This window comes from Triticum dicoccoides, chromosome 1B (genome assembly GCF_002162155.2).
Source record: "Triticum dicoccoides isolate Atlit2015 ecotype Zavitan chromosome 1B, WEW_v2.0, whole genome shotgun sequence".
NCBI lineage: Eukaryota > Viridiplantae > Streptophyta > Magnoliopsida > Poales > Poaceae > Triticum > Triticum dicoccoides.
In genome coordinates, this window is record NC_041381.1 from 698,414,641 (window position 1) to 698,428,476 (window position 13,836).

The following is a 13,836-nucleotide window of genomic DNA, read 5'->3' on the forward strand; positions in this document are numbered from 1 at the left end:
GGGGGGGGGGGCTAGTTTGATTAGTTGGTACAAGCCCGTATTAGCCCGTAATGACCCCGTGAGTCTAGCATTTTCGCTGCAGCTAGTGCCGAGAGGAGAGGAAGGGACAAACCTGCATGCTGGAGGGTGCCCGCAGCCTGTACGGTCGTCTGCCTCGCCGGTTTTGTTTATATGCACCGAGTGCTGTGAGAGACGAAAGGACGAATCTGCATGTATCTGGTGGGTTGTGGGGAAGTAGTGCGAAACTACATAGCAGTAACTGCAGCGCTGATGAGGGATAGTACAAACTGTAAGACACTCCATAGAAAACAATGACAATAACGAATGATGTGGCTTCAGCATATATCAGAAAATTCAGTAGTGGAAGCTAATGTGGCAAGAATGATGATGCGGGTAGCTTGCATGTTTAGAGAAATAGGATAGTGAGGATGAACTATTTAGGTATTGTAGATTATAGATGTGTGTGTTGGTCAGTCATAACACATATTTTATGGGAATCACCAGGTCGATCGGTCACTCAGTTCCTGTCTTTGAAAGCCCCAAATACTCGTGCATGAATTAATAAACTATAAAATCAGGGGGAAATAGAAAAATTGTACCGACTATTCCTGTTTATATGAATCATCAATTTCTTAAATCTCTCCCTCTTGACATCAATACAAGTGGTTGAAGTGGAAACGTATAACTTTTTGTTTTGAAACAAGACAAAATGACAAACATGCCTTATTTATAACTCTTGTCTTATAAGTCTATATGTAACGGGAACTGATGTACAAATTCGTACACAAAATTGCTTGAGTTCTAGAATATTCTGGAGCAGATGCATCTACATGTATGCCCCCTGAGTTGCCTTAAACCCTCAACCAGTTAATATACTATTGTTTCACATATGTAGACTTTTGAATGCATGACTAAGGTTATTTGAATTTTCTCAGGATGATGATCTTCTTAACACAAGAAAAAAGAAAGTCAGGCCTAAAACAACTTTTATTTCAATGCTTTAGAACTGGATTACGTTGGTCTACATTGTATAAGCATTTGATAAGCAGAATTACGCACACATGTGTAGTATTCTATTGGTCTACATTTTATAAAGTCGATCCGTGATTTGGCTTTTAACAGAACAACAACTAATCATTTTTTGCAGGTTTTATTCCGTGCCATGGCGCTGATCCGTTTGTGGTCCTTACTCCAATGACGGCCAGGGAGTGTTTGGTTACTGGATCTGTCCGGTGGGAGATGGTTGCGCGGGATATCTTCAACCGGTTTGGATGGCGGTCATGTAATAGGATAGGCGATTAGTTCTCCTGTCTTTATACTGCCAGCCGGTTGTGGCTATGTGGCTTTTTGTCTGTTTGCGTCGAGGCTCTGTGTGAGCTCGCCTTTATTTTCATTTCCAGACTTTGAGATATTGTCGAACCTATTTATTTATAAATATGGCCGTATGCATTGTTTTGATGCAGAGGCCGGGGAGCCCCCCCTTTTCTAAAAAAATGAACAGTAGCATCATCATCTCATTGGAGGTAACTTAATGTGTGAGGTGTAAACTACAAAATCTGCTAGAAGCATGTTTTACAAGAGCAAGTATTGTACAAGTTCCATGATAAAAAATTCCATCAAGTTTATGCAATCTTGCATAGGCCTTTGGATAAGTGAAGGCATGGAACACAATCGGTAGTACAAGTTACCATGATCGAAAAAATGATGCTCCATTTGCAGTTTTCTTTTTATTTTCGAAACGGAGGCAAAAGATTTGCCTCACCGATTAATTAAGAAAAAGAGAATTGCCCAGTTAATTAACGGAAAACCGTGCGAAAACCGATACATATAACTACATACGGACTACTCGCTAAGAAAGAAACTCCATGACACAACCATCAACCCGACAAACATACATAACATACAACCACAAACCCTCACAGATCGACGTCACAACGAAACCCTCAACGAAACCACCAAACGCCACCAAATCCACATAGGCGAGTCAATTGGAGATGGATTTGCAATTGTGTTCCATGAATTTGCAATTGGAGATGGACGAAACCCTCAATGATGCTCCATTTGCAGTTTTCTTTTTCAATTGAAAGAATTTGCAATTATAACTTTAGTCGGTTAACTGGTGCAGCTTGGCTGGGCATAGGCATTGAAAGTTGATACTTCTTACACTAGTTGGGAAGGGCCTTTAGTCCCGGTTCATCAACCGAGACTAACAAATCGGGACTAAAGGCCCCCATCTTTTAGTCTTGGTTGGCCACGACCCAAGACTAAATCTCTGCCACGTGGCTGGCAGCGCGCCGGGGCTGGGGATCTTTAGTCCCGGTTGATGACACCAACCGCGATTAAAGCCCCGGAGGTTTAAATGTATATGTACACACCCAGGTATTTGAGTATTTAAATGTATATGTACACATCCCAGGTATTTGAGTATTCAAATGTATATCAACGCCCACACATACTTACTGCCGTTACACATAAGAATCAATCGAGTGGATCAATTAGCTAGCTATATACTCCCTCCGTTTCTAAATATAAGTCTTTGTAGAGATTTCACTATAAACTACATACGGATATATATAGATGCATTTTAAGTGTGGATTCATTCATTTTGCTGCGTATGTAGTCCACCTAGTGAAATATGTACAAAGACTTACATTTAGGAACGGAGGGAGTACATACTACTAGTGGTGCAGTACACGTCAGAGTAGATCGAGCGGCTCAATTACTTAGATAGAGGCTAGCTTTGCTTGGCGGTGGATCGACACGGCAGTGCTGGAGCACTCACCCGCCAGCGAGGAGGAGCACTGCATCGAGCTCGAGCATGGACGGGTAGCTTCTGCTGCCGCCGCCTGCTGCTATAGCAGATGTTGTTGTTTGCTCCGCGAGCTATTGCTGCTAGCTCCGATGACTGCTACTCTTTGCGGAGGCTGCGGCACTACGGCGTCGGCGGCCGTGGCGATAGCGGCTGTGGAGTGGAGAAGGAGTGGACAGAGAGGAGGAAGAGCCGGTAGCCATTGAAGAGAAGATGACGATATAAAGGAGAGACGCGAGGGAGGAGAGAGGCCAAAGGCCGTTCAATTTCTGAACAAGCGCACGAGATATGCGGCTGAGTTCTTGTCACGTCACTGATCCGCGGATCAGCCAATTAGAAAAAAGCCTAGGGAATACTTTAGTCTTGGTTGGTGATAACAACGGGGACTAAAGGGGCTCGCAGGGGCCCAGCCTGCCACCACCCATTTAGTCCCGGTTGGTAACACTTCTAAGACACTGAGATGTGGAGATGAGGTGACCATAGCAGTCATGCGGATTATTAAGGGGAGGAGAATGCAGAGTGTGTTAATGACACGGTGCTAGTTCTTATTCCCAAAGTGATGAACCCAACACTCCTCTCACAATTTCGTCCAATAAGCTTATGTAATGTGTTATACAGAATTGCGTCCAAAGTTGTTGCAAACAGGTTGAAAGTGATCCTGCCGGACATTATTTCAGAAGAACAATCTGCCTTTGTCCCGGGGAGGTTGACCACAGACAACATTATCTGCGCTTATGAGTGCTTGCATTTTATGAAGAGAAGTAAAGCAAAGAGAAATTCTCACTTTGCTCTGAAGCTGGACATGATGAAAGTATATAATCGCTTGGAATGGTCCTACCTTCAGGCTATAATGATAAAGTTGGGCTTTGCACAACAATGGGTGAATATTGTTATGAGCATGATCAGCTCCGTATCATTTTCAGTTATGTTCAATGGTGAGAAACTTGAATCCTTTAAACCTTCATGAGGCATCAGACAGGGAGATCCGATCTCCCCCTACCTTTTCTTGATTGCAGCAGAGGGCCTTTCGTGCCTACTCAAAACCAGTTCACAGTCGTCCGCGCTCGAGGGGATCAAGGTGGCAAATTCAGCTCCGGCTGTCAACCACCTCCTCTTTGCGGATGACAGCCTGTTGTTATTCAAGGCGAGTTCAGAGGGGGCAGGTGAGGTTTCAAACCTTCTGGAGTTATACTGCAACGCATTGGGACAACGTATCAACTATGAGAAATCGTCTATTTTCTCATGTTGAGGGATAGTATTAAAGCAATTCTTCATGTACACAATGAATCATTGAATGAGCGTCATTTGGGCATGCCTACGGATGTGGGGCAGTCCAAGATGAGCATATTCAGATATCTCCGAGACAGAGTGTGGGAGAAGGTGAAGGGTTGGATGGAGAAGCTCTTATCAGTGGGAGGGAAAGAGATCCTAATTAAAGCAGTGGCACAGGCCTTGTCGGTCTACTCCATGGCCTGCTTCAGGTTACCTAGAGGCCTCTGTGAGAATATTTCCTCCATCATTAGGCAGTTCTGGTGGGGAAGCAAAGCGGGGAAACGTAAACCAGCATGGGAGGCTTCGGACATTATGACACGGCCGAAACATCTTGGAGGCCTCGGCTTTCGGGACATGGAGATTTTTAACCTTGCTTTATTGGCAAGACAAGCATGGAGAGTGCTTTGTGATCCTGATTCGCTGAGTTCCCGGATCCTAAAGGTAGTTTATTTTCCGAGCTCTTCTCTTATGGAGGCAGATCTTGGCAATAGACCATCACAAATTTGGCGGGCGATCTTGGACGGGAGAGACATGCTAAGGCTAGGACTTATTAGAAGAATTGGTAACGGGCAAACTACACATATATGGACAGAGAACTGTCTTCCACGTCCTGGAATGATGAGGCCGATCGCACCCACGGCTCCAAACCCTCCACAGTTGGTTTCAGATTTGTTGCTTACAGCGACAGCGAGTTGGAATGAGCATCTTGTCCGTTCGGTGTTCTTGCCCATTGATGCAGAAGCAATTCTAGCTATTCCTTTATGTACTAGAAACGTCGAAGATTTTTGGGCTTGGAGTGGAGAGCAAAGAGGATCTTTTTCTGTCAAGTCTGCTTACAGAATTATCGTGCAAACAAAGATCACAAGAGAGAACTGGATTGAAGAACGAGATAGCTCTTCGACGGCTGACAGTTTGCGGACGGACTGGACTAAGCTTTGGAAGATTGAAGTACCTCCAAAAATCAAACTCTTTTTATGGCGACTAGCTCGGAGCTCAATCCCGACAGCCGATCTCTTGGAGCATCAGAATATGTCAACGTCGGCTGCATGTTCTTTATGTGGCGCGAGGGACTCGTGGAGTCATGCTTTGTTAACTTGCCCGATGGCTGGCAGCATATGGGCACTAGCAGATGAGGCCATCCTGGACCAGATGAGTCGTTTTGACACCGATAATGTCAAGGGTTGGTTGTTTGCCATGAAGGGAGCTTTGTCGAGTAATCTGTTTTGTCCGCATGACGACCACTTTATGGGCTATATGGGCGGCAAGAAGAAAGGCGATCTATGAAGATATATTTCAGAGCCCATACTCCACTCATTGCTTTGTCAATTCCTTCCTCAATGGTATCCAGCTTGCCAAGCAACCAGAGAGGAGAGTAGTGCCGCCAGTGCAGGTGAGGCCAACTGGTTGGATCAAACCACCTCCAGGCTTGATGAAAGTAAATGTTGATGCGGCCACTATGACAAGATCAAAATTTGGGGCAATTGCTGCGGTTTGCAGGAATGGAGAGGGCTTGTATCTTGGTGCTTCGGCTATAGTCTTTAATGGGATTTGTGACCCAGCCACCCTCGAGGCTTTGGCAGTACGGGAAGCAATGGCACTTGTAGAAGATCTCCATATACAGGCATTACACGTTGCCACAAACTGCAAAGGCGTGGTGGAAGATATCAAGCAAAAGAATAGTCCGAACTATGGGGCTATTATCCGTGAGATAGTTGATTATTCTCGTAGTTTTCATTCATGCAATTTTGTGCATGAGTTTAGGAGCTTGAATGTCGAGGCTCACAATCTAGCGAAGCATGTTTTGAGACTAGGGATCGGCCGCCATGTTTGGTTGGGCAACCCTGGTGACCTTCAGTTCGTCCCTGTAAACATTGTGACAGTTTGAATAAAAAGCTTCGTGGATTGTCTAAAAAAAACAACCGGGACTAGAGGTTACAAATGGATTAAAGCCTAGCCGTTGGAACCGAGACTAGTGGTCACACTAGTCTCGGTCCAAAACCCGATTGGGACTAACGCGAAGGACGAAAGGCATGTTTTATACTAGTGTTATGGCAATATGCTCGTGAGTCGGAGCCGCTTCTGCTTCACCCAAGCTATGGACAGAGGGGGTTGAAGATAAAAAATCACCGTAAATTTTCTGACCATTCTGAGACCTTTTATTTCTGCATAAAAACAACATCACGGTAGTTCTAGTGAAAACAATGTCAGTCCGGGTTACTTCCATTTAAGCCATATCAAAACGATGTAAAATTGTTGTAAACATGGCACGATACTTCATAAATTATAGATACATTGGAGACGTATCAACATCCCCAAGCTTAATTCCTACTCATTCTCGAGTAGGTAATTGATAAAAAGAAATAATATGAAATGTGAATCCTAACATAGTGCATAAGTTTGATCAATGATAATTTCAATCACCTTTTCTATCATCATAAAAACAATTCTTTCACATAAAACTCATCATGATAAAATAGCAATCAGTTCACACGTTATGGTTCAAATAATGCATTCTCTCGAAACTTAACAACCTATGTTCTTAGTCACCAAACAATTCCAATTCAACTTACTTTCAACAAAGTCTAAGTAAGAGCTCCACATACTCAATTATCATATAGTCTTCTATGATTTCTAATATGCAAAGTATATTTTTAGAACTAATGGCATCCTTCAAACACAGAGAAAGATAGGGGCTTAATGTTTCACCTCCCAAATCATTTATCATATAGATAATTGTCAACAATAATAAATCATGATCAAATATTTTTGAATGACCATATGTGTCTGGATCTTTCCCCACCACATGATACTTGACAACTAGAAAATAATTGAGGTTTAAATTAGAATGAATACTATTGACTCTTGCATAAAAGTAATACATAAAGTAAAAGATAGGCCCTTCACAGAAGGAAGCCGAGGTTGTCAAGCGCTTTTTATTTCTGGATGTGCAAGATCTTAATGCAAAGGAATGTCACGTTATATTGCCCCTTGTGATAGCAACCTTTATTATGCAGTTTATCGCTTTTTATTTCTTTACCATCACAAGTTTGTACAACGCTTATTTTTCCCTTACAATAAAAGATCATACATACTTTAGGAGCAATTTTATCTTTTTTTTGCATCGATTAAAACTTACATGAATGATCTTATTCAATTCATAGGTAGATATGATGGACACTGATGGCAACAAACTGGGTTTAAGGGTTTTTGGATGCACAAGTAGTATCTCTACTTAGTATGAATTTTCGGCTAGCAAAAGATCCTAAGAAAGCACCACCTGTTGGAGGATCCATAACAATATGACTTCTATAGAAATATACCCATGTTCTCTTCCTTGTCCAACATCAACTAATTTGCTAAAGTTTGAAGATAATTAATGGGTATTCACAATCATTAAAGATGTTCAGAATAATATATTTATATGTGAAAGTTCTCTTCCTTGTACTAATCATTCGTGAATTTCTTATATGACTAATATTGTGATTGTCAAAATTCAATAGATTTTGCTTTATAAATCCAATGGCAAGCTACTACTAGGTATGATACAAGCATATGAAGCACATATAATTTCAACTTTATGATATGCAATTCATTAAACAATTTACTGTTAGCATATAAGTGAAGAATGAGAGTAAATGGCAAACTAGTCCAAAAAGGTATAAGTGAAGATCAAATGAGTAGTTAAGTAAATAGGTAGCTATGTGAGGACTCTCTCTCATTTAAAAATTCCATATCTTAAGTATTTTATTCAAACAACAAAGTAAACAAAATAATGGCATTCCAAAATAGCACATCTCATGCAAAGAAGCAAAAACTTACGCTCAACCAAGCCAAACCAATAGTTTGTTGATGAAGAAAGATGGGATGCCTACCGGGGCATACCCAAGTTTAGATACTTGAAACTTCTTAGAATATATAATTGGGATGCCTTGGGCATCCCCAAGCTTGAGATTTTGTGTCTCCTTGATTCCTATCATATCACAGCTTCTTTAAATTTTAAGAACTTCATCCACAAAAAACTCAACAAGAACTTGTGAGGTAAGTTAGTGTAAATTAATGCAAAACCTTATCATTCTCTACCATAAAAAATACTAAAATTATAATTTAACATTGTATACTAAATTCCTCTGCATATTTAATACTCATATCCTCAAATAGAATCATTAAACAAGCCAACATATGGAAAGAATGCCAACATAAAAGCAATCTATCTAAACAGAACAGTCCGTAAAGGATGAAGAAGGATCCATACTTATTTAACTCAAAAAATTCTAAAAAATTACCACATTGTAGAAACTTTATCATATATTATGGTTTTAAAATTTCAACATTTTATCACGTTATGACGTTTTCATAGAATTCACCTAATAGCGTGCAACTTTCTGTTTTGAAACATCAACTCATATACTTGCAAATTGAGCATGGTAAAGGCTATACTTGACACTTTTATTGAAATAAAAGATACAAAACCTTATTCTAAATAATAGCAAGAAAATAAAAAAAATGGCGCTCCTAGCAAAGCACATATCATGTGACGAATAAAAATATAGTTCCAAGTGGGGTTAGCGATAATGTTGAAGACGAAAGAAGGGATGCCTTCCGGGGCATCCCAAAAGTTAGTTGCTTGAATCTTCCTTGAATATTACCTTAGGGTGCCTTGAGCATCCCCAAGCTTATGGTCTTTCCACTCTTCATTCAGCTCATATAAATATATCACCCAAAACTTGAAAACTTCAATCATATGAAACTTAACAGAACTTCGTGAGATTGGTTAGTTTGGCAAAGAGCAAACCATTCACTTTGGCAGTGTCAAGACAACATTTATAATCCAGATCACATAATTCCTACTGTACCTTATCGTTTCCACAATTTATATTAACCAATATAAGCCATAGAAAGTAAAAGGCAAGTAAACTACTCATTGAAAACACAATCTGTGAAAAACAGAACAATCTGAGGACGGGGCATCGACCCGTTGGCTGGGCAGCTGAGGTTGCTGTCAGCCCACCCGAGTTCAAGTCCCGGCGTGGACGTGTGGTGCTCGCGGAGTTTCTCCTATAAATGAATGCCAACGAGGGTTAGCCCTTGGGTTGGTCTTTCTTTTTAAACAGAACAGTATATAATAATCTGAATAATGGTCATACTTCTGCAACTCTAAAAATTCTGAAAACTTAGGACAACGTAGGAAATTTGTATATCAATCATGTCTAAAACTTTCAGATCAAAATCATGTTCTAGTAAATTATACAATTTTCTGCATTGAACACAAAACTTTTTGTTTTTGAACAGAATCAAGTCAACTATCATCCCAAAGGCTTTACATGGCGCTTAATTGAAATAAAAACTATAAAACATGATTACTATAGTATCTTAATCATGTGAACACACAAAAACAGTAGATAGAAATATTGGGTTGTCTCCCAACAAGTGCTTTTCTTTAATACCTTTTTTGCTAAGCATGATGATTCCAATGATGCTCACATAAAAGTAAAGAACTGAAACATAACGGGAGCATCATGAAGCATATTACTAGCACATTTAAGCCTAACACACTTCCTATGCATAGGGATTTTATGAGCAAACAATTCATGGGAGCAAGAATCAACTAGTATAGGAAGGCAAAACAAGCATGACTCCAAAGCTTTCAACATAGAGAGAGAAAACTTGATATTATTGAGATATGTAAAAGCATATGTTCCTCTCTCATAATAATTTTCAGTAGCATCATGAATGAATTCAACAATATAGCTATCACACAAATCATTGTTTTATGATCCACAAGCATAGAACTTTTATTACTCTCCACACAAGCAAATTTCTTCTCATTCATAATAGTGGGAGCAAAGTCAACAAAATAACTATCATGAGATACTTGATTGTAATAATCCAATTGAAAATAAAAATCATGATGACAAATTTCATGGTTATCATTATTCTTTATGGCAAACATGTCATCACCATAATCATCATAGGTAGCAACTTTGTTGTCATAATAAATTGAAACCTCTTCCAAAATAGTGGATTCATCACTAAATAAAGTTATGACCTCTCCAAATCAACTTTCATAGTTATTACAATAAGATTCAATACCCTCCAAAATAGTGGGATCATTACTTCCTAGATTTGACACTCTTCCTAACCCACATTCATCAATGTAATCATCATAAATAGGGGGCATGCTATCATAATAATAAATTTGCTCATCAAAACTTGGGTGATTAAAAATATCATATTCATCAAATATAGCATCCCCGGGCCTATGGCTTTGCATATCATTAGCATCATGGATATTCACAAAAAGCATACTAAGAACATTGCAATCATGCTCATCATTAAAGGATTTTATGCCAAACATTTTATTGAATTCTTCTTCTATCAATTGAGAACAATTTTCCGATCCATCATCTTCAAGAAAGACATGATAAAGACAAAGAATATGAGGCAACCTCACTTCCATTTTTTGTAGTTTTCTTTTATAATCCAAACTAGTGATAAAACAAGAAGCTAAAAGATCCATAGCAAGATATAAAGATATACCTTCAAGCACTCACCTCCCCAGCAATGACGCTAGAAAAGATCTTGATGTCTACTATGCAACTTTACTTCTTGTAGACTCTCTTGGGCCTCCAAGCGCAATGTTTTGTAGGACAGTAAGGAATTTCCCTCAAGTGGATAACCTAAGGTTTATCAATCAGTGGGAGGAGTTGGATGAAGATGGTCTCTCACAAACTACCCTACAACCAAATAAAGAAATCACTTATGTCCCCAACACACCCAACACAATGGTGAATTGTATAGGTGCACTACTTCGGCGAAGGGATAGTAATACAAGTTTAGTATGGATAGTAGATATAGTTTTTTTGTAATCTGAAAATATAAAAACAACAAGGTAGCAAGTAACAAAAGTGACATGAACGGTATTTCAATGCTTGAAAAAAAAGGCATAGGGTTCATACATTCACTAGTGCAATCTCTCAATATTGCTAGCATGATTGAATCATATAACAATCCCTCAACGTGCGACAAAGAATCACTCCAAAGTTCTTATCTAGCAGAGAACATAATATGAAATTGTTGTAGGGTACGAAACCACCTCAAAGTTATCCTTTTCGATCAATCTATTGAGCTATTCCTATAAGTGTCACAAACAACCCTAGAGTTCGTACAAGAATAACACCATATGATACACAACAACCAATGGTAATGTCATATAGATACTCCAATGTCACCACAAGTAACCGTGAGTTGATTATTCGATATGCATCAAACAACTTCAAGTTCATAGTATTCAATCCAACACAAAGAACTTCAAAGAGTGCCCCAACATATCTACCTGAGAAAGTAGGATGAAAACGTGCATCAACCCCTATGCATAGATTACCCTAATGTCACCTTGAGAATCTGTGAGTTCAGTGCCAAAACATACATCAAGTGAATCATTATAGATCCCCATTGTCACCACATGTATTCATATGCAAGACATACATCAAGTGTTCTCAAATTCAACAAGTATTAAATCCGATAACAGTGCAATCTCAGAGGTAAAAACTCAATTCATATACGTGAACATAGTGATGTAATGCACTCAGAAACGAAGGGAGGAGCGTCCATCACCGACGGTCAAAATGTGATACTGGAAGAATCCTGACTGTTGTTGTGAGGGTAGCTTCTTTTTTCTTTCTAAGGTGCTAGAAATTTTGGTGTAATGTACTTTGGAAATTAAGGAGGAACTACCATCACCGACAGTCACAATATCAGAGGGAGTGCGCACAATATACGTGAGATGAGAGTTTAGCAAGAAAGACTCGGCAGACCTAAAGTCAACCCATTGCATATATTCATTAATAGTGATCTATGTGTTGAATTTCATGGTAGTTGCCTTCGATCGATTTTTAATGTTTCAACAATGAACATAGGAAATGTCTGACGACGAAACGGCATCCGCTATGTGTGATTACTGCGAAGACGAGCGCGGTCTGTGCGACATGCCTCACCTAGTAGATGGTAGACGCTTCAGCATCATGCTGGATGAGACATTCGATGTGCAAATAGTAGGTCACAATGACAAATCTTTTTTCGTAATTAAGCATGACTTCTGCTTCTTTTGCTTCAACTTATAATTTTAATTTTTTTTCAATTCTACTAGCATACCCCCTGCTATGCAAGACATTATGTCTTGGAGAAAATTTGTTTCCAAGATATGAACAGTATGGAGGTAACGAGAGTTCACTTGAGGACTAAGCATGGCTACGCTTTTGCTGTAAAATTATTCAATGTAGAGAACTACTCATATTTTGAATGATCAAATTGGAGAGCACTATGCAGGGCGGATGCATTTGAGCAGAATATGCTTATGACCTTTGATATTCGTGGCCTGACGATGAAATTGAAGGTAATATCGACATCTGGGTCGATGTGCAGACGCCTGTAGTTCTATCTCTATGTGAGTTTTTCAACCATATTTATTAAGTAATTTATATTGTTTATTTAAAAATAGTAGACAACTTATTTTTATTGACAACTTATTTCCATTCAACCAAACATGTACGGCTCTTGGTAGACAGAACCTACTACTGTCCCGGGGCTGAACTAAAATGCGAGGAGATAAGTCATTATGTTTCGTGGCTTGAGGAACTTGATGTTGTCAAGACAAATTATTTTCCTGGACTTAATAGTCGTAGTCGATACCTTCCACCACTAGTGTGTGTACTAGACTACATTAACATCTATCTAGGAAAGATGGTAATATTTTTACTATTCGTCCCCGGTGCATCTTTTGCATACATTCCTTTTTAAGCTAAACTTCATTGCTAAGTATGTTATTACGATGTTCTTCAGTAGGGACTACCGATGGATGGTGTGCCTCGTTGGATCGAGCATAAAGGTCACATGACCGTTGTTATCTTATGACCAAGATAGCCTACGATTACCAGGTGTGCATACAGGATTTCTAAAAGCGAAAAAGTCTTCATAATCAAAGACTGGAGTCATATTGTGAAAGATCGCAGAGAAGTACTAGGGGGCAGCAATAAGAAGCGCAACCCACAATTAGAAGATAGATTCATCTGCATTCTCCAAAATGATGGAGAATGTGGGGTTTACATGTTTTATGCTATTTTACCTGAGAGAGAGAGCAGTAGGAGTGATGTATGAGTTTGAAGATGATGATGTGCTACATAGTCCTAGAATGATGATTAGCTAGTGTTGGTGGGGATGACTATGATGATTAGCTAGCTAGTGTTGGTGTTGATGACTATGATGATTAGATAGTGTTGGTGGTAATGACTATGATGATTAGTAGCTAGTGTTGGTGGTGATGACTATGATGCAAAAGTTTTTATATTAATATGATGACGATGTTGATCATGATGAACATGATGATTTGTTATTATGATCATGATTAATTATTATATGATTGGTGGAAGGAACACATATTAGATTCATGTGGATGGATCAAAAGTGAACAAAAATTGAATTAGTAGGATCATTTTTTATTCATCCAAATGAATCTAATCCATTTTTCTTCCTCACAATAATATAAGAATTCATGGTGGACATAATGATATAACAGCCTCTTATTTGGTATTGTATCAAAATTTGTATAATGGTGTATAAATACAGTAAACTAAAAAATGAAAAACATACAAATAGTAGCACTGGAAAAGAAGCTCAGTGCTAATAATTAGAAGTACCGCTTGTTGCCTTGCACTATCTAGCGCTACTGCTAAGAAATAGTTGTAGCGACATAGTAGTAG